The sequence below is a fragment of the Eptesicus fuscus genome, chromosome 9, assembly GCF_027574615.1.
Source record: "Eptesicus fuscus isolate TK198812 chromosome 9, DD_ASM_mEF_20220401, whole genome shotgun sequence".
NCBI classification, from domain to species: domain Eukaryota; kingdom Metazoa; phylum Chordata; class Mammalia; order Chiroptera; family Vespertilionidae; genus Eptesicus; species Eptesicus fuscus.
Window position 1 is genome coordinate 53,170,344 of NC_072481.1, and position 24,681 is coordinate 53,195,024.

Genomic DNA, 24,681 nt, shown 5'->3' on the forward strand with positions numbered 1-24,681 from the left:
CTAATACCCACAGAAACCAAATAATTCTCAGAAGCTTTTTATTTTCTTTTTTCTGTTTCTTAAACAGAGGGCTGAAAAGAGTATACTTAAACACAAAATGATGCAATTCTGTTTAATTTGGTAAATAATAAAGGGGCATAAAATAACCCTTTGTTAGGTCTCTGTCTTAGTGCCTTAAAATGTCTAACTCAGAATGACTAAAGAAAATGTAGTATATACATACAATATTTAGCTTTTAAAAAGAAGGAATTCTGCAATATGCAACAAATTACATGAGGCTTCAGGACATTATGGTAAGTGAAATAATTAAATCACAGAAAGACAAATACTGCATGATTCCATTTATGTGAGATGTCTAAAGTAGATATTTAGAATTTTTAATTGCTACTTGTAATCATATTAGAGTTCATTTTTCTGGTTTTCTCATTCCTAAATTATTAATTTCTATCTTATTTCAATTGTAATTCATCCTGATATGTTAATAATTCTTCTATTTTAATTTCTTTTTGGATAATATACCGAGTATGTCTAAGACTCTGTGAGCATTTATTGAATCTTAGATCTCAAATCTCAATTTCAGTGTTTTAGTAATGTAATAGACACCAATTTTCCCCAATGGCAGCTACTTAAAATTACATATGGTCTCAATGAGGAATTTAATAGCTTCTAGCTTCCTAGAGTCATTTTGATTTATCTATCTATTAATTCATCTATGTATCCATCTTTCCATCCATCCATTTATGTTTTAGTAGCTTGGAAATTCAACTGAAATTCAATAATTACAACTATAAAATTTCTGATTCAAACTCCCTCCATTTCTTAATTTTTCCTCTAAATTTTTAGTTTAATTTTTAATTGTTTGAGAATTATGTTGTTTCTGTGGATATTAGCCATCTCTCTTTAATAGAAAAATGTTTTCTTTGCTAAACACAGCAATCAGATAAATATCATATATGTGAAAAATGTATATGTAACACTGAGCATTTGCTATGTGGGATGAGGCACTCTGATAGGCATGATCTCAGACCTCATGAAACTTCTAGTGGCAGAAAGCAGATAACAAACTCATAAACAAAAAAAAATATCATACAGGAACGAGGGCTCTGATGAGAATGAATAGGGTAAAATGACAGTGAGTCTAGTAATTTTACTGGGTATACAAGAAAGATTTTTAATAGGGAATTCAATTGAATCTCAAATATGAAACACAGGAAGGAATAAGCAGTGGGAAAATTTGGGAGAAAGAATGTTCCAAGAGAATGAGAAGTTACTGTAAGGACACTAGGTAGGAGCACATTTGGCCTGTTAGGGAAACAAAGAGAAAGCCATTTTTGTGGGAACCCTGTAAATAAGATACATACAGGTGGTTTTGAGATGTAATGAGAGAGGTAAGACGGATTATCTAGAGTATTGTAGGGAACTGAAAAAGGTTGGGATTTTATTATGAGATTTCAAGCATAGAGGAAGGAAAATTTGGGATATTTTTAATAGGCAAAGTCAATAGGGCTGCTGATAAATTAAATCACAGAGGAGACCAAAACAAACAAACAAACAAACAAAAAAACACACACACACAAAAAAAAAACACAACAACCCACAATCAAGAGTGAATGCTCCTAGCATTTTGTCTCAACAAATGGTGATGCCATTTGTTGAGATAGGAAATATTGGGGGAAAATAAGATTTAGTGAAATAGGTTAAATATTCTATGTATTACTAATTATGAAGTTCATAGTTTTCATATTCAGACACAAGCTACCATTTCATTAATATGTCATATTTAAATTCTTTATCTTTAAAAATATTATTTCCCGGAGGAAAAAAATGGTGGCTGGCAGGACGGAGCTGAGAGAGAGGAAGTGAGTGGATGAGGGTATAAAAGGAGAGTGTGTGGCTGTGCGTGGGGTGTGTGTGAGTGAGTGAGGGACAGTTAAATCTCACAGGAGCAGCAGGGGCTGGCAGACAGCCTCTCCTTGACAAGGAGAGACTACCACCGCTGCGGGCACTCCCCAGACGGCGGGACTCCAGCACGGAGCCCACGCCATCTTGAACGGCCTTTTTGAGAAACTCATCAACACCACCAACAAGACAGGCCTTGGAACTGCCCTGCGACCCAGCACACAATACCCTGCTACCCCAGCTGCAGACCCCCGGACCCTGGAAACTCCACCCCCAAAGGCACACCTTTCCGCAGCTGTAAGTGCAACTCCCCCCGCCCCCCAACAACAGAACTCCGGATTCCTGCAAACAGGAATTCCTGCAAACAAGCTTGCCTATGGGATGAGTTCCCCATCCCGTAGGCAAGCTGGAACACTTTACTCTAACTTGCGTGCTTCTCCTTGGTGCTTGGAGACAAAGGTAACACATCTCTTGATATTTTTGAATTACAACAGCATAATGTACAATTATCCCAAACAAACTTACAAACCAATTCTTTGAATGTCTGGCAGCAATTTAAAAATGACATGAAAGGATTTAATCCCTTCCACTGTGTAGAGGGCCCCCTGGGAAGGCACCTGAACATTCTATATTGGTCCCTCTTGCCCTTTTGGCCAAGAGTGACCCTCTTCTCGTGGTCCAGTTGCCCACAGCGGTTGCCTGAGCTTTCAGTTCATGCCGAGGTTGAAGCATCATGGTGGCTGGTACCATGGATCTGTCTCTCGCCCAGTGGGGTGAGCTGGGCCCTCTCTGGAGAAGAAACCTGGGTTCCCCAAAATATAAGATCAGTGCCCGGGCCTCGCCAGCAGGCAAGGGGATCCCAAGGCAGGTGCTGGGGGTGAAGGCCATGGGGGCATAGGCTACCATGGAGACAGAACTGAACCTCACATCACCCTGCTTGGCCCCGGAGGATGGCTGGTTAGCCAGAGACTGTCAAACCTCAGAGGGAAGGTAGGGGAGGGAGGGGGTGAAGGGGGAGAGATCAACCAAAGGACTTGTGTGCATGCATATAAGCCTAACCAGTGGTCATGGACAACAGGGGGGTGGGGGCATATGTGAGGAGGGGGTTGTGATGGGAATGGGGGATGAGGACAATTATGTGATACCATAATCAATAAAGAAATTAAAAAAATATTATTTCCCATTTACATGATTACTAATAATGATATGGGAAAAACTGAGGAAAATAATACCTTTGTATACTTTTTCTTAATTATACCAGATTACTTTTGAGGTATAGCCATTAATTCCATGAACTGCATAATTCAATGCAGGATAACTACTTTTTCAAATATAGTTTACCCTATGAAAAATAAATGTTTGCTAAAAAAAATTATCCTTATATTTTTACAGCATATAAAATTCCCTATTTAAGAGCAAAACACTGGACCACATTGTAATCAATTTATTTTCAACTGCCTCAACAGATAGTTTTAACTGTCACATGAAACTTTTAGAACTCACAGGAACACAGAAGCCAGACCCATTTCTGGTCAACAGAACTTATTTGGTTCTTCTAAACGTAATACAGATTGGTAAGCCATCTGTGAAGAAACAAATGATCTAAGACTATTTAAAATCAGTACAGGAATGATCTGAATGTTCACAAATGGGTCTGAAGCAGTTGCTCTCTTCAGCAAAACTGCCTGACATCTTAGCACAAGCAGATGGCTTTGTGTGGTAAACAGGCTTTGAGGCAACTTTGAGTTCAGGTGAAGCAAAGAAGAATAGGAGGGAAAGTAAATATAAACAAAACAATGTGACATCAACTTCTGCCATGCACAGAGTTTTCCCTGATTTGTTAGGCACATAAATATCATTGAAATTATCGTGACACAATGGCTATTTTCTTCCTTTGAGGTTTTCTTAGTAACAATACAAAAGGGTCTGAGGTTTTACTTCACCCATTACATATACACACATAATCCTATATAATAAAAGGCTAATATGCAAATAGACCGAACAGCGGAACAACCAGAACAACCTGTCACTATGACGTGCGGTGACCACCAGGGGGTGTGCGCAGAACATGGCAGGCATTGACTGCAGTGGGATGGTGGAGCAGGTGAGCGGGGACACCAAGCCAAGGTGGGGCGCCGGTGGCTGTCATCGGTGCGAACTTCTATCTAGTGATTTCTAAATATTCGTTGCTCCCGTGCGCCGCAATCCCGCTGGGCGCTTGCACCTGCTGCCGGGACCAGCTCCACTTGCACCCGCTGCTGGCGCCGGAGCCACCGCTGGCACCCACTGCTAGCGCCCCCACCAGCCCCGATTGCTCTGCGCCATCAGCGGGCGCGAGCAGCTGCTGCCAGCCCTAATCATCCCTCAGGACTTCTCCACCTCCCCATGCTCCTGAGGGGAGATCGGGGCAGCAGCTGCTGCTCGTGCCCACTGCTGGCGCCAGCCCCAATTGCTCCGCACCTTCAGCAGGTGTGAGTGGAGCTGGGGCCATCAGCACATGGGAGCATTGACAGCGGGAGCGGAGCTGCCGGCAGACAGGGGACCAGGGGCTGTGGCACGAGGGGCTGGGCGGGGGCACGGAGGATGCACCGAGACCCGCCCCTGTGCCTACCACAGCCTCCAGGCCCACAGTTCCTTTCAAGGTTCACGAATTCATGCACTGGGCCCCTAGTGTGGTATAAATGGCCTAAGACAGTGGTTGGTAAAACACAGCTCGCGAGATTTCACATGCAGCTCTTTGGCCCCTTGAGTGTTCTAACGCCACTTCTTCAAAATAGACTCGCCCAGGCTGAAAACCGATCTGCGCATGGGCCACGAAGTTTCAATCGCACTCCATGTGCGCGTCTGCATGTGGTATTTTGTGGAAGAGCCACACTCAAGGGGCCAAAGAGCTGCATGTGGTTCGTGAGCCGCCGTTTGCCGACCACTGGCCTAAGATATACCAATCCAAGGTCATCATAATATACAAAGTTTACAAAAAACTGTACATGTCACATGTAACAGAATTATATGGGGACTGATTGCAATAGGGTAGAAAGTTATAGAGATGTATAGAAATTTCCCCTCTTAATACCATTATACATTTTTGAAAATTAGATATATTGTGTGAAAATGCTGTACAGAAGCCCACTTCTCTAAAGTCTACATGGGAAAAATTGTAATGAATTCCATACTAACCACTAAATCTTATACTTAACAACAACAAAAAAAAAACATGACAAACATAAAAGCAGTAAACATACTTATAAGATGTATATTAATATGTAAGATATTTAAAATATTATTTGAACATTAACAAATGAGGTTTCTTACAAATAATTGTTTCAATTGCAAGGATATGGTTGCTGTTGGTGACAACATCTCAGATAAATATCCCCATTGTTGACATCCAACATGCTTTAAAAATGTCTACATATGATTTTTTCAAGATCTTTATTGAGATATATTTAATACTAGAGTCCTGATGCACGAAATTCATGCAAGGGGCTCGGCCCTCATAGCCACAGCAGCATGCCTCGGCCCTCGCAGCCACGGTGGCATCTGGAAGGTCATCCGGAAGGTTGTTCAGCTGTCTGGTCTAATTAGCATATTACACTTTTATTATTATCCTATCTAATAAAAGAGAAACATGCAAATTGACTGTACCTCTGCTATGCCCACAAGCCATGCCCATCAGCCAATCAGGAGCAAGTATGCAAATTAACCCAACCAAGATGGTGGGGGCCACGGAGCTGGAGTGAGCAGAAGGCTTGGGTTGCCCCTGGTGACAGAGGAAGCCAAGCTTCCCACCTGCCCTGGCCACTGCTCAAGGAGTGGCTAAAAAAAAACAACAGGGAGGGGCTGGAGGCCTGGGTCGCCGGGGGTCATGGCCAGCCTGAAAATGGCCCTCAGCCCCTCAACCAGGCTGGCCAGGCACCCCAGCAGAACCCCCCACCCTGAAGGGGGTATGGCAGCCTGAAAACGGCTCTCAGCCCCTTACCCAGGCTGGCCACACCCCCATGGAGTAAGAGTCCCGCTGGGGGTCGTGGCCAGCCTGCAAACAGCCATCAGCCCCTCACCCAGGCTGGCCAGGCACCCCTGTGGGGACCCCCACCCTGAAGGGGCTGTGGCCAGCCTGCAAACAGCCATCAGCCCCTCACCCAGGCTGGCCAGGCATCCCAGCGGGACCCCCACCCTGATCCGGGACACCCTTCAGGGAAAACCAGCCGGTCCCCACCCGTGCACCAGGACTCTATCTATACTAATAAAAGGGTAATATGCTAATTAAACTGGGAGACCTTCCAGGAGACCTTCCGGACATTCTTCTGGACAAAGCCATGGTGGCGAGGCCAAGGTAGAGGTGGTTAGAGGCCAAGAGGGGAAGGAAGTTGTGGGTGATCAGGCCAGGATAGGACGGCAGTTGTGGGTCATAAGGCTGGTGGGTGGCGGGGCCGTTGGGGATAAGCAGACCAGCAGGGGGGCCAGTTGGGGGTGAGCAGGCCATCAGTGGGGGTCAGTTGGAGGTAATAAGGACAGTGGGGGGCAGTTTGGAGTGAGCATGCCAGCAGGGGGGCAGTTGGGGGTGAGCACACTGGCACAGGGGGCAGTTGGGGGTGATCAGGCTGGTGGGGGGGTCAGTTGGGGGCGAGCAGGCCAGCAGGCAGAGTGGTTAGGGGCATTCAGGCAGGCAGGCAAGCAGGTGAGCAGTTAGGAGCCAGCAGTCCCAGATTGCGAGAGGAATGTCCGACTGCCGGTTTAGGCCCAATCCCTGTAAACCGGCAGTTGGACATCCTTTGAGGGGTCCCAGATTGGAGAGAGTGCAGGCCAGGCTGAGGAACACCCCCCACCCATGCATGAATTTCGTGCACCGGGCCACTAGTAGATACCATAAAATTAATCATTAAACCATTAAACTATACAATGTGATGGTTCTAATATATTAAGGGTTATCCAACTATCACCACATAATCTATATTTAAAACATTTTCATCACACACCAAAAAAAAATGTTACAACTATTAGAGTCACCCTCCACCCCCAACCACTAAAACCTCCTCAAACCCTAGGCAACTGCTAATCTACTTTACATCTCTGTAGATTTATGTGATCTGTACACTATTATAAGTAGAATCATATAACCTGTGTCCTTTTTTCATTATTCCAAAGAAATCCATTGCAACTTTATGATTTCTTCCCTTTTTAAGCTCACCTTTTATACAGTTTTCCTCCATCTCTACCTTTGCCTATTCCACCCTGAGTTCTACTGGTCTGACAATTTTAGAATAAAATATATATACCAATTAAATTCCTAGCCATAAACACTGAAAAACCAAATGAACTTCTGTCTAGGCAAATGTTGGCTCAGTATGAAGGTCAAAGTTTCTGCAGGTTCCTGAATGACTATGAATCAGACTCTTGATGATATTATTATTTCACTAGAGGCCCAGTGCATGACATTCATGCGCTGGGAGTGAGGGGGATCCTTCAGCCTGGCCTGCACCCTCTCGCAGTCTGGGACCCCTTGGGGGATGTCCGCCTAAGCTCTAAGCTGGCAGGCGGACATCCCCTGAGGGGTCCTTAGCACTGCCGCAGAGGCAGGAGAGGCTCCTGCCACTGCCGCTGCGCTCACCAGCCATGAGCCCGGCTTCTGGCTGAGCTGTGCTCCCTCTGTGGGAGTGTACTGACCACCAGGGAGCAGCTCCTGTGTTGAGCATTTGCCCCCTGGTGGTCAGTGTGTGTCATAGTGACCGGTCATTCCGCTGTTCGGTCGATTTGCATATTAGGGTTTTATTATATAGGATTTTACCAACTTTGCTATTTCTGTAACCTGCTAAGAAACATGATGCCTCAATCTCCCATCTCCCCACCCCCCTCCACCATCAGGATCTTAGTATGAAGATCTAAGATCTAACCTGGTATCCTGAGGTCAAATCTGTGTGCTCAACTTGGACCACCCTGACTACACAGAACATAATAGTCTAATGTCTACTGACATAATGCTTTGCCTCTACCTCTCTGTTGCTTTTGAACCAGTGAAAAGCAAGAGCCACTATTGGATAGTGGTTAGGGGTATAAAACCAGGAGTAAAGTCAGTTGATTTTCCAAAATGCCATGTCCTAGTATTTCAGAAAGTAATTTCAAGCAAGTTACTTCACTTCACAAAGCCACAGTTTCTTCACCTATAAAATGGAAGAACAAAACTGCTTACCTTAAAGATTGCCTATGAGGATTGAGAGAAAACTGTTTGGTACACAGGAAGAAATTTTAAAATCTAGATTTCATTAGTTCAGCTATCAATTCCATTATGAACTCTATAAATTCTCATTTCCTTGAAAATGGCAGGCATTTCTAGTTTACCCAAAAGTCTTTCTCACACTCCCAGATGCTGCCTCAGAATTTAACAGTAGCATTCTGCCTAGAGTGCTATAATTCATCAGACTAGACTATGAGCCAATACACTTACTATTTTTATCTGAGATAATAAGCTTCACTTAACCTTTTCTTATACAATAATTACAAATTCCTTTTTCTCTTTATTCAATATACTCAAACTGAATTTATTTTTACTCTCAAATATCTCTTATACCTGACTGTTCTGAAACAAAACATAATTTTATATATTTTTAATCTGAAACCTGATATTAATCCAGCTTTGCATTTACATTTTGGTTTAAAAGTCATTATTTACCAATTTGTCTAGTCACTATTCTTTTTGATTTTTAAAAATATGTTCATGTAGATGTAATTCACATACCAAAGAAATATTTTTATAGTGTATGATTAGTGAAAGAACAGACAAATAGATCAATGGAACAAAATAAAGAAACTAGAAATTGATCCACATAAATATATTCAACACAGAAACAAAGGCAAAACAATGGAGCAAAGATAAGTCTTTTTGACAAATGATACTGGACCAACTGGACATTCAAATGCAAAAAATAATAATTTAGACACAGAATTTATATCCTTCACAAAAGTCAATTCAAAAAATGGGTATTAAAGCTCAAAATAAATACAAAACATCTAGAAGAAAAACTAGGAGATAACCTAGATAAGCTTGTGTATAGCAGTGATTTTTTAGATGCAAAGTGAAAGGCATGATACATGAAATAATTAATGTACAGGACTTCATTAAATTTAAAAACTTTTAAGAAATACAATGTCAAGAGGGTGAGAATGTAAGTCACAAGCTTGGAGAAAATATTTCCAAAAGATATAACAGTTAAAGTTCTATTATCCAAAATATATATTTAAAAAAATAACTCTTAAAACTTAACTATAAGAAAGCAAACAATCTATTTAATAAAATGGGCAAAAAACAGACACCCCACCAGAGATTATATAGGGATGGTAGATAAACATATGAAAAGATGCTCAACAGCTATGTCAATAAGGGATTTCAAATTAAAGTAACAAAGAGGTAACACTACACACCTATTAGAATAGAGAAAATCCAAAACACTGAGAGTAGCAACTGCTGGGAAGGGTGTGGAGCAGCAGGAACTCATTCATTGCTGGTGTAGATACACAATGTCACAGCTACCTGGGAGGACAGTTTGGCACTTTCTTATAAAGCTAAACATAATCGTACCAAAGGGGTTCATAACAGCCTCTTCAAGATATAGTGTGTTGGCATATTCATTATTTTGAGCTAAAAGCAATTAAGATCCTACAGGCTCAAGATAAACTTCTGCCACTTAACCCCTAACTACCTAGAAAATTTTAAATTAGAGGCCTGGCCCTTAATAAGAGTTATTTCCAGAAATAACTTTTTATGACCTATCTACAGGGCAGAAAAACACCTCATTACTGAACACCTGTTTTTCGTATTGCTCTGAAGATTATCCTCCACCACTTTGAAGCTTCAGGCCTCTTACCATATTCCTTAGCTCAGGATGTCGTACAAACCTCATTTTACCTTCTGAACCCCTCATGTATGTGGAGTTCCCATACATACATGTGTAATTAAATTTGGTTATTTTCTCATTAATCTGCCTCATGTTGATTTAATTATTAAACCAGGAGAAAAAATAAAAATAAAATAAAAACAAAAAAACAGGAGAAAGAACTTAGAAGTGCACATGTTAATTTCTTCCTCCCCACAATGCTCCTCAGTATTTAACCTAATGAACTAAAAATTATGCCCACATAAAAACCTACACATGGATGTTTACAGCAGCTTCATTCATAATTATCAAAACATGAAAGTAACCAAGATGTTCCTCAGTAGATGAATGGATAAATAAACTGGGTACATATATTCAATAAAATATTATTCAGCACTAGAAGAAAATGATTTAGCAAATGATCTACAAGGACATAGAAGGCCACCAACATTATGAAACAACCAAATTTAACACACCATTCACAACAGCAGAATACATACTCTTCTCAAGTACCCACATTTTCTAGGATAGATCATATAGTAGGTTATGAAACAGTTTTTAATAAATTGAGGAAGATTACATAATAAAAAGCATGACCTTTAACCAGAAGGCAATTAAACTCGAAAGCAATAATAGAAATTTTTTGAAACTCACAAATATGTAGGAATTAAATAGTGTAGTCCTGAATGGGGATATGGGGTTCTCATAGATACATGTGTATAAAATAATATGAATGAAAACAAAAAGAAATTATGGAATTCAAGTACTGCAGTGCTCAGAAGGAAATTTACATCTATAAAACCCTATGTTCAAAATGAAGAAAGATCTTAAAGGGTGTAACCTTCCAATCATTAAGAAACTAGTAAAAAATGATAAACTAAACCCAATACAAACAGGAGAAAAATGATAAAGCAAACATAAGTAAATGAGAAAATGTAAATTGGTTTTTGTAAAAGATCAACAAAATTGACAAATCTTTAGATAGATGTCCCCTTTTTAAATCTTTTAGCCAAGTTCAAAAACCCTGCCCCCCCCACCCCCCCCCCCCCGCCATTATACATAGGCACATTTATTGGTCAAAAATTGTGTTTTATTCTCTTTAGCCAGTTAAGGTTTTTACATTTTTTAAAAAAATATATTTTATTGATCTTTTACAGAGAGGAAGGGAGAGGGATAGAGAGCTAGAAACATGGATCAGCTGCCTCTTGCACACCCGCCACCGGGGATGTGCCCGCAACCTTGACCGGAATCGAACCTGGGACCTTTCAGTCCGCAGACCGAGGTTCCATCCACTGAGCCAAACCCATTCCGGCAAAGGTTTTTACATTTTACTGTTAGATGTCTCTGTGTGCGCGCGGGTGTGTGTGTGTGTGTGTGTGTGTGTGTGTGTTTAGAGGTTGCCATCACAGTTCAGATTTTATGTTTTTGCCTTATGTTAAGCCAGAAACTAGTAGAACAATGTTTGAGAGCATGCAATCTTCTAGACTGCCAGAAATGTGTGTGATTTTATTCTTAAACCTGGCTTGTTAGGAGTTGACCTTGGGTCAAAGTAGCTTGTTGTTCAGCCAGCATTTGGTCAGAGGTTTTGCTTAAACCCTTTGTGCCAGTGAAGCTTGTGCTTATGTTAAAACATCTGTGTGGATGGGAAATACTTTTACATCTATCCCATTTCCTCTTCTAATTGCTCCCAAGTGGGCAAAACCTAGCACATAGGCACACACTTCTGGATCCTTAAGGTTGACTGTGATCCCTGGAGGGCTCTTTGCTCTTGCTTCCCCTGGTATCTCTTGTTAAACTTCTGGTTGTTCTGTCATTTCACTTATTGCTACCAATATTAGGAAACTATGAGCACCCTCTTAATTGCTCTCCACCAAAACCTCCACTTTTTTCAACAATGCCTTTAGGCATAGAATCTTCCTTCTGTTTCAGATAAACTCAAACACTTCAGTCAGAGCTGCAGAGCTCTTCATCCTCAGGGTCTGTCTCTCATCCTGGGAAATACTTCTGCTCCATTGCACAGGAGTAGGGGGGGGAAGGGAGGGGTCCACTCTCTTGCACAGGAACAGGGGTGAGGAGAGGGGTCCACTCCTGGGGTGGCAATCCTGCTCTATGAGCAGGCACCGGGAAAGAGGAGTGGTAGCCACTGGTCTTATTTGCTTGCCCCTCCCAGGGTGGAATTTCTGCTTTAAGAGCAGCTGGTGGGCGGGTAATTTAGCCCCAGTATTCTCACCCTACCATGCCTGAGGTAGAGGCTTGGAGTGGGTATAGGGATTCTCAGGCTTCTGTCTGTACCTTCTGCAACACAGGGCTGGGTGAAAGAAAAATGCCAGAAACCTGACCCTACAGGGTAAAACTGTAGTCTTATACTGGGCACAAGAGGAAAGAGAACCCATCTTTTTGGCACGATAGGTCCAGAGTAGTGTTCTTGATAGAGCTTTTGTTTCTTCAACTTGTAGCAAGGATGATGAGGACAAAGGAGCAGGTAACGGCTCATATGTCACAGATTTTCACTCTTCTTACCAAAATTTAATATATTTTCTTGAATAAAGTGTTTCTTTATTTGCTATATGTCCTTAGGATCATTTCCAGGAATTTAAAATAATTGATTTTTATAATTTTCACAAGCTAAATGGTGATTTTGCTGGGGAGAGTATGTGACAGGCTGCCCCCTCTACTATTCCGGAAGTCCTCTTCTAAATCTGATTTTGATTTTGATGAACTTGCAATATGACTCTAGGCTTTGGCCACCTATCATTCGTTTGAAATATATTGAATTCTGGGGTTATGAATATATTTTTTCTTATATGAATATGGCTGAAAAAGGTTATATTTATAGATAAACAAGGGGCCCAGTGCATGAATCTGTGCACTTTGAAAGGAACTGTGGGCCACGAGGCTGTGGTAGGCACAGAGACGATTCTCAGCCCATCCTCTGCACCCCCGCCCGGCTCCTCCCACTGTGGCCCCTGGTCCCCTGTCCGCTGGCAGCCCCCCTCACACTGCCACTGCTCCCATGAGCTGATGGCGCCAGCCCTGCTCACACCTGCTGATGGTGTGGAGCGACTGGGGCCAGCACCAGCAGGAGGTATGAGCAGGGCCAGTGCCATCAGTGGGTGTGAGCAGCGGCTGCCACCCTGATCGCCCCTCAGGAGCAGGGAGAGGTGGAGAAGCCCTCAGGGGTGATCATGGCCAGCAGCCGCCTTTCACACCCACTGACGGCGCCCAATGATTGGGACCAGTGCCAGCAGCAGGTGCGAGTGCTGGGCGGGATTGCGGCACGGGGGAGCAAAGAATTTTCAGTAACCACCAGAGGTTTGCCCTGATGACAGCGACTGGTGCCCTACCTTGTTTTGGCACCCCTGCTCACCTGCTCCATAGTCCTGATGCGGGCCAACGCCCGCCATGTTCTGCACACAACCTCTGGTGGTCAGCGCACATCATAGAGATCAGTTATTTGGTTCTTCCGGTTGTTCCACTGTTCGGTCTATTTGCATATTAGCCTTTTATTATATAGGATATGGAGAGTAGTACCACAGGTAAACCTGAGTTCTGCTACTTAGGTTACTTTGGTTTAGAAGGCTCTTCCTGTTTATCCAACCTTGTCATTCTTTTTTTTTTTAAATATATATTTTATTGATTTTTATACAGAGAGGAAGGGAGAGGGATAGAGAGCTAGAAATATCAATGAGAAAGAAACATCGACCAGCTGCCTCCTGCACACCCCCACCAGGGATGTGCCCGCAACCAATGTACATGCCCCTGACTGGAATCGAACCTGGGACCCTTGAGTCTGCAGACTGACGCTCTATCCACTGAGCCAAACCAGTTTCAGCCAACCTTGTCATTCTTTACTCACTATATACTAGGTTCATAAGACTTCATTTTGAGCCTCAAACCTGAAGCTTATTCCCAATTTATGGCTTTTGTTGTTATCTTTGCTTGACATACTTTTTCCTACAATCTTTACTTGGATTATTTTTATATTCATTGCAGTATTATTCACAATAGCCAAGATATGGAAACAACTTATGTGTCCACAAATGGAAGGATAAAGAACATGTGAAATATATACACACACACACACAACACACACACACACAAATACTATTCAGTCATAAAAAGGTGAAATCTTGCCATTTGTAACAATATGAATGGATCACGAGGGCTAAGTGAAACAGTCATATGGAAAAAGACAAATACCATATAATCTCATTCTATGTGGAGCATGAAACAAAAACAAAATAAATAAAACAAAAATTAAACTCATGGAGGCAGACAACTGACTGGTGGTTACAGGAGGGAAAGAAAGGTGTAAAATAGGTGAATGGCATCAATTGTTCAGTGGCATATGGAAACTAAACTTTTGGTGGTGAGTACCATGTGGTATATACAGACATCAAATTATAATGTTGCACACCTGAAACATGAAAGTTTATAAGCCAATATTATCTCAATTAAAAAAAATTCTTTGGAGTCATATGCAGTGCTTAGAGCTGCTTTTTCCCCCCTTATTTTTTTTCTTCCAATCTCTCTCACTCTAGCAATTTAATGGAAGATACTATAAAGCTATCTGAGACAACAGGCGGGAATCCCACCTACTTAAACTCTATCCTGAATTATTATTCTCAACTAAGAGGTTTGGGTCTTTGTCTCAAAGTGTTATTAAACTTCATGTTTTATTATTTGGGGTTACCAAAGCAGATAGCTTTCCAAAAATGCAAGGACCTATATTTCTGAACTCTCCATTCTCTTTTATTTTGCCTTGAAAACCAGCTAGTTTGCTGAGCTCTTTTTTCTTTAGGGTAACTTATCAAACAGAGTGCAGTGCAATTAATACTCTCTTTTTTAACTTGCTATTACAAACTTGGATTGCCATTTTTCCAATCTCTGATATCAGTTTTCCCATGTGGTCACTAAGATGAGACCATATTTAAGGTTTTTGTTATGGAACCAATTTTTGTATTTATAGCATAATTAATCCTAACATCTATCTCATATAAACCCTGAAATTTCAATAGCTTAGCACAGTAAGGATTCATCTATCTGTCATCTAAGAACCAATGTGTGTCAGTAGGACCTTGAGGATATGTTAATGGAACACATGGCCTCCAGGATCTACATTGCAGGAGAGAGAAGGGTGATCTTAATTGCTTTCACGCTCAAGTGATGTTTCACTTTTGCTCACAGTCAAATGGGCATAAATAATAACATAATTCCTACATAACTACATGGGAAGCAGGCAATGCAATGTATGACATTGTTGCTTAGAATCAAAACTAAGTCCAAATGTACGTGACTCAAAAATCTATATTTTGTCCATCAAGTTATACTTACTTTTATTTTAATATAATCTTAACCCTCTTTATTCTTGGTAAGAAGAATATTAAAAACATTTTTAAACTAATTTGAGCTATTATACTGATACAAAAATATATTTTTGCTTTTAATTTTAAATGTAGCAACAAAGATTTCTAGTTTTATATGCAAGTGTCTGCTCTAATTGTTTATGTGAAGTGATTTAGTTGATACTATTTTATATCCTGGGCTAAAATTCAGTCATTCCAGCAAACAATTTAGAAGAAAGGGAAAAAAACTGTTAAAATTGCCTAAAGCACAAGTGGAATGAAATCAGCAAGATATAATAAATTGAATGAATTTGAAAAACAAATGTTGGAGGCAGAAAATGTAAACATAAAATTTCCTTTTGAGTCTTCATATCAGACTCCTAGGTGGATTTAGAGCAAGACAAAGTATGTAATGGGGGCAAAATGAAAGATTATATAAGTCTGACCAGGCTCTTTGATATAATGACCCTCAAATAACAAACCCTTTGACCTTACATTTCGAATAAGAAAATAGCAGTTTTGTTCTCAGAAATGTGTTTCACAGCAGCAAACACTTTTTGTAAAGGATTTGAATTTACTTCCTCATAACTATATTTGAAATATAAATGCTGTTCTGATATAGCTGCAGAAGATGGGCCCATTTTCCAGCTATACTTACTATAAAAGGATTAAAAAACACTAACATAATACACACTTTAAGGGTTACAAAGTCTGTCTAGTATGTCATATCCTTTCAGTAAAAATTAAGGTATTTATATATTTAATTTCTTTTTTAAAAATATTTTTATTGATTTCACAGAGAGGAAGAAAGAGGGAGAGATAGATAGAAACATCAATGATGAGAGAGAATCATCGATTGGCTGCCTCCTGCACACCCCCTACTTGGGCAACCTGGGCATGTGCCCTGACAGGGAATGGAACTGTGACCTTCTGGTTCACTGGTTGATGCTCAACCACTGAGCCACACTGGATGGGCTTAATTTCTTTTTTACTTTTTTATTTATTTATTTATTTATTATTATTTTTTATAATCCTCACAGGAGGATATTTTTCCATTGATTTTTAGAGAGAGGGAAAGACAGAGAAATATTGATGTGAGAGATCAATTGGTTGCCTCCTGTACACGCCTTCACCAGAGCCCTTGCCAGGGAGGAGCCTGCAACCAAGGTGTGTGCCCTTGACCAGAATTGAACCTGGGACTCTTCAGTCTACATGCCGACGCTCTATCCACTGAGCAAAACCAGCTAGGGCTTAATTTCTTTTTTAAAAAATTATTTTTTAAATTGAATTTATTAGGGTGACATTAGGGTTAATATAAAATAGAAAAAGCATTCATGAAGCATCATGTCTCTTTAAAAACCAGATCTGCAGTGATATATCATTTTCATAAAGAAAAAAATATTTGATAAGGCAATATAAGATAAAAATTAGAAGGAGTAATAGGTGTAACTTAAGTTAAAGAAGATAAACATATCAATTTATTACAAGCAAATAATTAGTAAAACTGGTATTTGTTTATAATAAAAGCAATCAATTGTTTTGCATAATTTGATAATATAAATAAGACAATATAATAGTTATCCTTATTCACAAGTTACAGAAAGGGCTTTTTTACTTCACAATCCTACAGAAGTTATACTGAAACATGTAATATTATCCTTACCATTAATATCTAGCTCCACAAGGACAGAGTTTTTATATGCCTTATTTACTGTTGGATTTTGAATGCCCAGAGCCGATGAAAATATATATCTACCTAATAAAAGAGTAACATGTTAATTGACTGTACCTTTGTGATGCCTACAATCCAATCAGGAGTGGGTATGCAAATTAACCCAACAAAGATGGTGGGTTAATTTGCATATACAAGTGCTGAGCAGCTGGGGGCGGGGCGGGATACTTGCGCTGTCGCTATAGTGATGACGCAGGCATTCCATACCACCCCAGCTGCTCCAGGCCTCTGGGCAGCATGGGAAGGCAAAAAGGCGGCTCCAGCCAGAGCGAAGGAAGTGCCAGCGGCCAGAGGAAGGAAGACCTATTCTTGCACAAATCTTTGTGCATTGGGCCTCTAGTGTAGTAATAATGTAAAACATAGTAAAAAACACATACCTAAGTATAAAGAAATACTCTCTAAATTTCAAAACCTGCTGAAGAAGTAGGAGAAAGTAGTTAAAGCATATGGACAATGATCCATTCAATTCTGTTTATAAGGTGGATGCCCATGGGAAAAGGAAAAAAAGGAAGGATCTAATCTAATTCTCATGTCATGGAAACTCCAGAAAAGTGAACAAATGATATTTTCTAGGAGAAAGATACCACATCTACTGAATGCCTTAACAGGCTGGTGCATGGAGAATAAACTGTCTCTGGAAAATATCTTATAAACTAATTTAAGGAACATGAATAAGGCTTCAGTGAACCCATGAATTCCTTGAAATTATAAATAAAATGAATATGTGTTCATATGTGCATCTTTGAGAACAAAGAGAAGTTAATTTTTAAAATCATATACTTAAATTTCATTATATTTGTGACCAAAGAAGAAAAAACAAAGATTAAGAATCAGTGCTTAAGAAAAATATTATCAAGAGAATACGTCCGCCTAGCCACAACTCATATTGTGTGGCAATAATTGTTCACATTCATGCTCTGCTTAATGAAGGAGTTGGTGGCCTAGTACGAGCGAGGTGCCTATTATCAGACTGGACCACTTTGAAAAATATTACCCCATAGTCATTCACTCAAATTTCCTTTACCTTAAAACAAGAGAGGAGTAATTACCTAACTGCCTTTACCAAATCCTCTCTTCCCTACTTTTACAACCTATATATTGTAAGCTTTCTGATATCCAGGATTGATTTTGGGTATAATGTTTTCATTATTCAAACACTCTAATCATAATGTACCTTTATATGTCTTACATTGATAATCAATTTTCAAATTAAAAATATAATATATTCACAACACTAACAATATCTTTGAATCATATGTGAAGAATTCTATTATTAAGAATTTTGGTTTCTTTCTTTCAGTGCCTTGAATTTATTATGAACATGAATATTATAGACTAGAGGCCTGGTGCATGAAATTCATGCATGGGGGGTTGTCCCTCAGCCAAGCCTGCACCCTCTCCAATCTGGGACCCCTCGAGGAATGTCCAACTGCCTGTTTAGGACTGATTCTGGTAGGATTGGGCCTAAACAGGCAGTTGAACATCCCTCTCACAATCCAGGACTGCTGGCTCCCAACCACTTGCCTGCCTGCCTGCCTGATTGCCCCTAACCGCTTCTGCCTGCCAGCTTGATCACCCCCTAATCACTCCCCTGCCAGCCTGATTGATGCCTAACTGCTCCCCTGATGGCCCGATTGGCCCTAACTCCACTCCCCTGCTGGCCTGGTTACCCCTAACTGCCCTCCCCTGCTGCCTGGTCACCCCTAACTGTCCTCCCCTGCTTGCCTGGTTGCCCCCAACTGCCTTCCCCTGCAGGTCTGGCCCCTGCCAACTGCCCTCCCCTCCAGGCCTGGTCACCCCCAACTGCCCTCCCTTCCAGGCCTGGTCACCCCTAGCTGCCCTCCTCTGCAGGCCTCGTCACCCCCAACTGCCCTCCCCTGTAGGCCTGGTCACCCCCAACTGCCCTCCCCTGCAGGTCTGGCCCCCCCAACTGTCCTCCCCTACAGTCTGGTCCCCCCCCCAACTGCCCTTCCCTGCTGGCCATCTTGTGTCCACATGAGGGTGGCCATCTTGTGTGTTGGAGTGATGGTCAATTTGCATATTGCCTCTTTATTATATAGGACAGGCGTCCTCAAACTACGGCCCGCAGGCCACATGTGGGTGTTTTTGCTGTTTTGTTTTTTTTTACTTCAAAATAAGATATGTGAAGTGTGCATAGGAATTTGTTCATAGTTTTTTTTAAACTATAGTCCAGCCCTCCAACGGTCTGAGGGACAGTGAACTGGCCCCCTGTTTAAAAAGTTTGTTATAATCCCTGATATAGGATTATAACAAATCCTCAAAATAAATAGCTTGGCAACATCTCCACTTCTTTACTTCCATTCACTAGTAACCTTCACCAGCATGAGTTCTGTCTCTGCCATTTTGCAGAACTTTCTGTTTGTCATGGTCACCACTGATTCTCCATATTCCAATTCAATAAATACTGGTTTGTTCTCCTATATCAAGACTTGTTGCCATGCAGCTTACCTCTCTCAGCTAAAGGTTGACTTCATTTACAAAACTCATTCAAGATCACGTAACAATATTTTGTGTGGGCACAATACACTGCTAGATGTTATAGAAGACAGAGAGAAGTAAAACCCTGTCATTGTTTTCAAGAACCCCTTTGTCAAAAACAACCATAACAAGAGGTATAAACGAAGTGTGGTGAGATGCATAAGACCAACGCATTAATTGTTATTATAGGGGGAGAATAACAGCTTAGTAGAGAAAACAAATATAATTACTATATTGCAGAATAAGTGGGTTTTAACAGGCAAAAATGGACACATTTTCAGATGGAGGAAAAAATATAAGCATAGTCACAGTGCTATAGTTGTTGAATTATGAGTGGTATTGTATAACTAGAACAGTCTTTGTGAAGAAGAAGAAATACTGAGACCCTTATAGATATGTAGTAATTCCTTGTTCCCCTTTCTTAAACACAACTTTCATGTATTGCTATAGAGTTAATAAGGAAAATAACCCCAAACCAGATTATGTAAAAATTTGAAATCCACATCAAAATGTTTATTCTATAAGCAATGATCTTTTATTTAAAGCTTGAAATAAGGAAATAATATAATCATATATATGTTTTTGAAATACTATGTTGATAGCAAAAAGATCAGTTGGGAGTCTTTCTGCAAGAAAAATCTAGTATGAAAATATGGCCTATAAATGGTTGCACTACAATCTAGGTAGATTCTCTATTTCTAAGGTTTTAAAGAGTAACTGATCTGAAAAATTGGTGAAGTAATACCATATGGAAATACGTTATTTGTGGAGCTTCATGGTCTCTGCCAGAAAGTGCATCCCTTCTCCATTCCTTGAACTTACCTGAATTGGTACAGACTAAGATATGGAATTGGGAATTTCCCAATTCACATTATCAAACACAGAATTTAATACCCCTGGACATATAATCTCACAACAAAAATAAAACTACATCAAGAGAAAAAAAAAAAAAATCTGAACAACTGATGCTACTGAAAGCAAGTTAGACAGAATAAGAATTTTAAATAATGATTTAAATGTACAAAAAGGAACAGGAAAGATAAAGCAATATGAAATAAGAATGATAAAAAATAGTAATAAAACTATTTAAGTTAAAATATTCATTAGGTAGATGATATAAATAGTAAAATGAATGCTGCTGAAGAATAATTCATGAGTTTAAAGATCATATGGAGAAATTCTTCCAAAAAAAGTCTGGGAAGGATGAAAAGATATAAAAAAAGCTTTTGAAAGATATGGAGGGTACTTTACTGCCTCTGTATCTATCTTTTTTTTTCATCAGGTTATAATGTTCTTTATTTTCCATAAATGGGTGAGATCATGTGGTATTTTTCTTTCATTGCCTGGCTTATTTCACTTAGCATAATGCTCTACAGTATCGAACAGACTGTCAAATTACAGCAGGAAGGCTGGGGTGTGTTGGGGAGAGGGGGAAAGAGATCAACCGAAGGACTTGTATGCATGCATATAAGCACAACCAATGGACACAAGACACTGAAGGGGTGGGATGAGGGCATGTGGCAGGGGTTAGGGGAGGCTGGGGGAAGGTCAATGGGGAAAAAAAGGAGATATAAGTACTACTATATGTAATACTTTAAACAATAAAATAAAAATTTAAAAAAAAAGAAAGATATGGAGGGTAGAAGTAATAGTAATTAGGTAAAACTGGTGTCCCAGAAGAAAGAAAAATAAAAATGGAGAGGAAAAATATGCAAGGAAATAATGGAAGTTATGCCAAATAGAAGAGATCAAGAGGAAAAAAATATCTATATGTATTGTTATATATCATAGTGAAACAAAGACACCAAAGACAAAGAGACAATTTTAAAAGCTTCTAAAGGAATAAGAATAAAGTGGTCTCTTATTTCTCATTAGCAATCTAAATTCAAAAAAACAAACCCCACAATAAAATAATATTTTTAAAGCACGGAAAGAAAATTTTGAGCAAAGACAAAATTTAACCAACTTATTTCTTAAATGTGGGGGTAAAAATATGTCTTTTATAAAAGGTGAAATGTTTTCTACTATAGCCTCACATCATAAACACTTAAAGAAAAGTGAGATGAAATAAGATGAGAAACCAATCTAGGAGATGGTACAAATATTGAAAGTAAGGTGGCTCAAATAACTTGGTAATATTTGCTGTTTCTTGAATAGTTATTTTAAAAAAAGCTAAACCAAAATAAACAGAATAAAAGAAGTATATACATAATGATAAAATTAAAAACCATATAGTAAGATTGGGTTTTAGACAAGAAAAAAGACATTAGACAATTGGCCATTCATGAATATGGTTCAGAGATGAGTTAATGGTATTGTATCAATGTTAACTTCCTGGTTTTAATAATTGTACCATGATTATATAAGACAACAGCATTTGGGTAATGGGTGAAAAATATTCAGAAATAATTTGTAATTTTTGTAACATTTTTATAATTTGAAATTAGTTCAAAATAAAAAGTCAAAATAAAGGAGGGAAATGTAAATGTCAATTATGAAAAAAAACAAGAAAGAAGAAAACAGAAATAGAAAGAGTAGAACTGCAAAAAAACGTAGAAGATAGAAAGAGGCCTAATTCTTTCAATAAATATTTACACAAATGGGCTAAATAAGCAGATCCAGCCATTTACTGTTTCATGATATATATATATAAGCAAAAAGTGAAAAGTAAAAGGATGGAAAAATGTATTAGGTAAATTTTAACTAATATAGAGCTAGTGCAGTTAACACTAATATCAGATAAAATAGGTCTGAGGAAAAAACATTTTTATGAATAAAGAGGATAAATGCCCAGCCTGCACGGCGCAGTGGTTGAGCATTGACATATGAACCAGGAGGTCACAGTTGGATTCCCAATCATGGCACATGCCAGGTTGTGGGCTTGATCCCCAGTGCGGGGCATGCAGGAAGCTGCCGATCAATGATTCTCATCATTGATGTTTCTATCTCTTTCTCCCTCTCCCTTCCTCTCTAAAATCAATAAACATATACTTTTAAAAAGAGGATAAATGCACAATGATAAAAGGTTCAATTCAATAAAAAACTGTAACAATAACAATCATGCAGCTCTTTAATAAAATCACTTCAAGATGTAATAAACAAAATTTGATAAAATTAGGGAGAAGCCAAAAAATCCATAATTATGGTGGGATATTTCAATATCTCACTCTCCCTTCGTGGTTAAGCATACAAAAGAAAAAATCAGCAAGAAAATAGAATGTTGGAATAACAATGAAAATTTGATCTAATAGACTTAGCATTTATTATAACTCCATTTTAGCAAACACCAAGGAATAGGTAGAAGCCAGGATTAAAAAGGATCCTCCTTACAAAAACCATCTATAATAATAAAAGCATAATAATAAAAGCTGGGACTGTGAGGGAAGCCCGGGTCCTGGGTGCTAGAGGGAAGTCAGTGCTGGCAGCCGGGAGAAGGAAGGCCTACTCTTGCATGAATTTCATGCATTGGGCCTCTAATGAGAGTTATAAAAGGCTACTTCTTAGGAGACTGTCCCAGCCCTCTTCCCACTCAGTACTCCAGGCATTGCTCATCTTACAATTGAGGGGAAATACTAGTAAATGAGTAGTCCAAAAAGGGTCTGCATCTCAAAAACAGTGCTATTACTTAATATTAACTAAACTATGAAACCCATGCACGGGAAGGGGGGAGGGGTTTCCCTCAGTCTGGCCTGCATACTCTCGCAATCAGGGACCCCTCAGGAGAAGTCTGACTGCCAGTGGGATTGGGCCTAAACTGGCAGTCGTACATCCCCCTCACAATCCAGGACCGCTGGCTCCTAACCACTCACCTGCCTGCCTGATCGCCCCTAACCACTCTGAATGCCTGCCTGATCACCCCTAACCGCCTCTGCCTGCCTGCCTGATTGCCCCTAACTGCTTGTCTGCCTGCCTGATCACCCCTAACCACCTCTACCTTGGCCCCCGCCACAGCGGCTTCATCCAGAAAGACGTCCATAATGACGTCTGGAAGGTCATTCGGCTGTCTGGTCTAATTAGCATATGATGCTTTTATTATTATAGACTAGAGGCCTGGTGCATGAAATTCTGGATGGGGGGGATATCCCTCAGCCCAGCCTGCACCCTCTCCAATCTGAGACCCCTTGTTATTATAAATAGTAGAAGAAGGAGACTACCAAACTCCCTAAACTTCCAAACTAAGGTTTTCTGAGCCCATATTTTAGTAAGATCAGAGAAAGAAATAATAATAATCATTCTTAAATAAAAAACTTTGTATTTAAGGAAGGAGTGATACTGTTAAGAAGAAATCTTTTTCTCATGTTATATGACTTTGAATATATGCTAATAGGTATCAGTTGGCAAAATGGATTAATAGAAAGATACAATACCCCTATTTAAAAATTAACAGAAAATATTACTTGGTGAAAGAAAAGTAGTTTTTAACACTGGATTGATAAAATCTCATGCCAGGAAATAATAATAACAATCTGTGCAAGCAAAATTAGTATAATTTCTATTTGCTTTTAAAATTAAACATTTTTTAAAGCAAGTATAAGGTAATTTGCTGTTAGTTAAATGAAAAAAATATGATGAAAATGTTATTTTTACTCTAATTCTTCTAATGATTCAAGAAAAGTAAGATACTTTTCAACTCCTACAGTTTTAACCAGATATATAGAATTTTATATAAGTGGGTGGTTGCACAATATTTAAAATAACACAGGGAATGACAGAGTGTGTTATATTTAATAAATTCAGATAGCTAAGACAACCATGTGCCCATGCATGTGATTTAATGATTACATAGCAATACATTTACAGTCCTCAGTAGGCATCATGGTTAAATAAAAAGGGCACTAGACTTTGGATGAGGAAACAGAGCCTGGAAATAGCACTAGCAGAAGAAAAGAAATAATAGATATTAGAAGGAGAAATAAAATGAAATTATAAAAACAACAGAGAAAATAAATGAAAACAAGGTTTGGTTCTTCAAAAATATAAACAATATCAATAAGCTTAGCTATAAAGACCAAACCAAAAGAGATGATGGTTGCACAACAACATGAATGTACTTAATGGACAGTTAAAATTTGTTAAAATGGTAAGTTTTTGTCATACATATTTTAGCATAACATTAATACAAGAGAAACACCTAGAACTGAGTAATATTTTTAGATTAAAAAGCCACAATAAATTAAATGGAAAGAAAATCCACTTTAGGTAACAAACAAATATGAGACAAATCACTGTGAAATTGAAGAACAGCTGTTATAAAGAGAAAATGCTAAAAGTTTGTCAGATGGGAAAAATAATAAACATGTTTATATACAACAAACTGAGAACTAAATGGCAATATACA

The 24,681-nt window shown here is 39.4% G+C and overlaps 1 protein-coding gene across 2 annotated transcripts in view; it reads right to left on the reverse strand.

Annotated features, from left to right (window-relative positions):
• LRRIQ3 (leucine rich repeats and IQ motif containing 3) overlaps positions 1–24,681 on the reverse strand; it is a 94,815-nt gene that overhangs the window by 15,261 nt on the left and 54,873 nt on the right. The gene's annotated exons all lie outside the window — the stretch shown is intronic.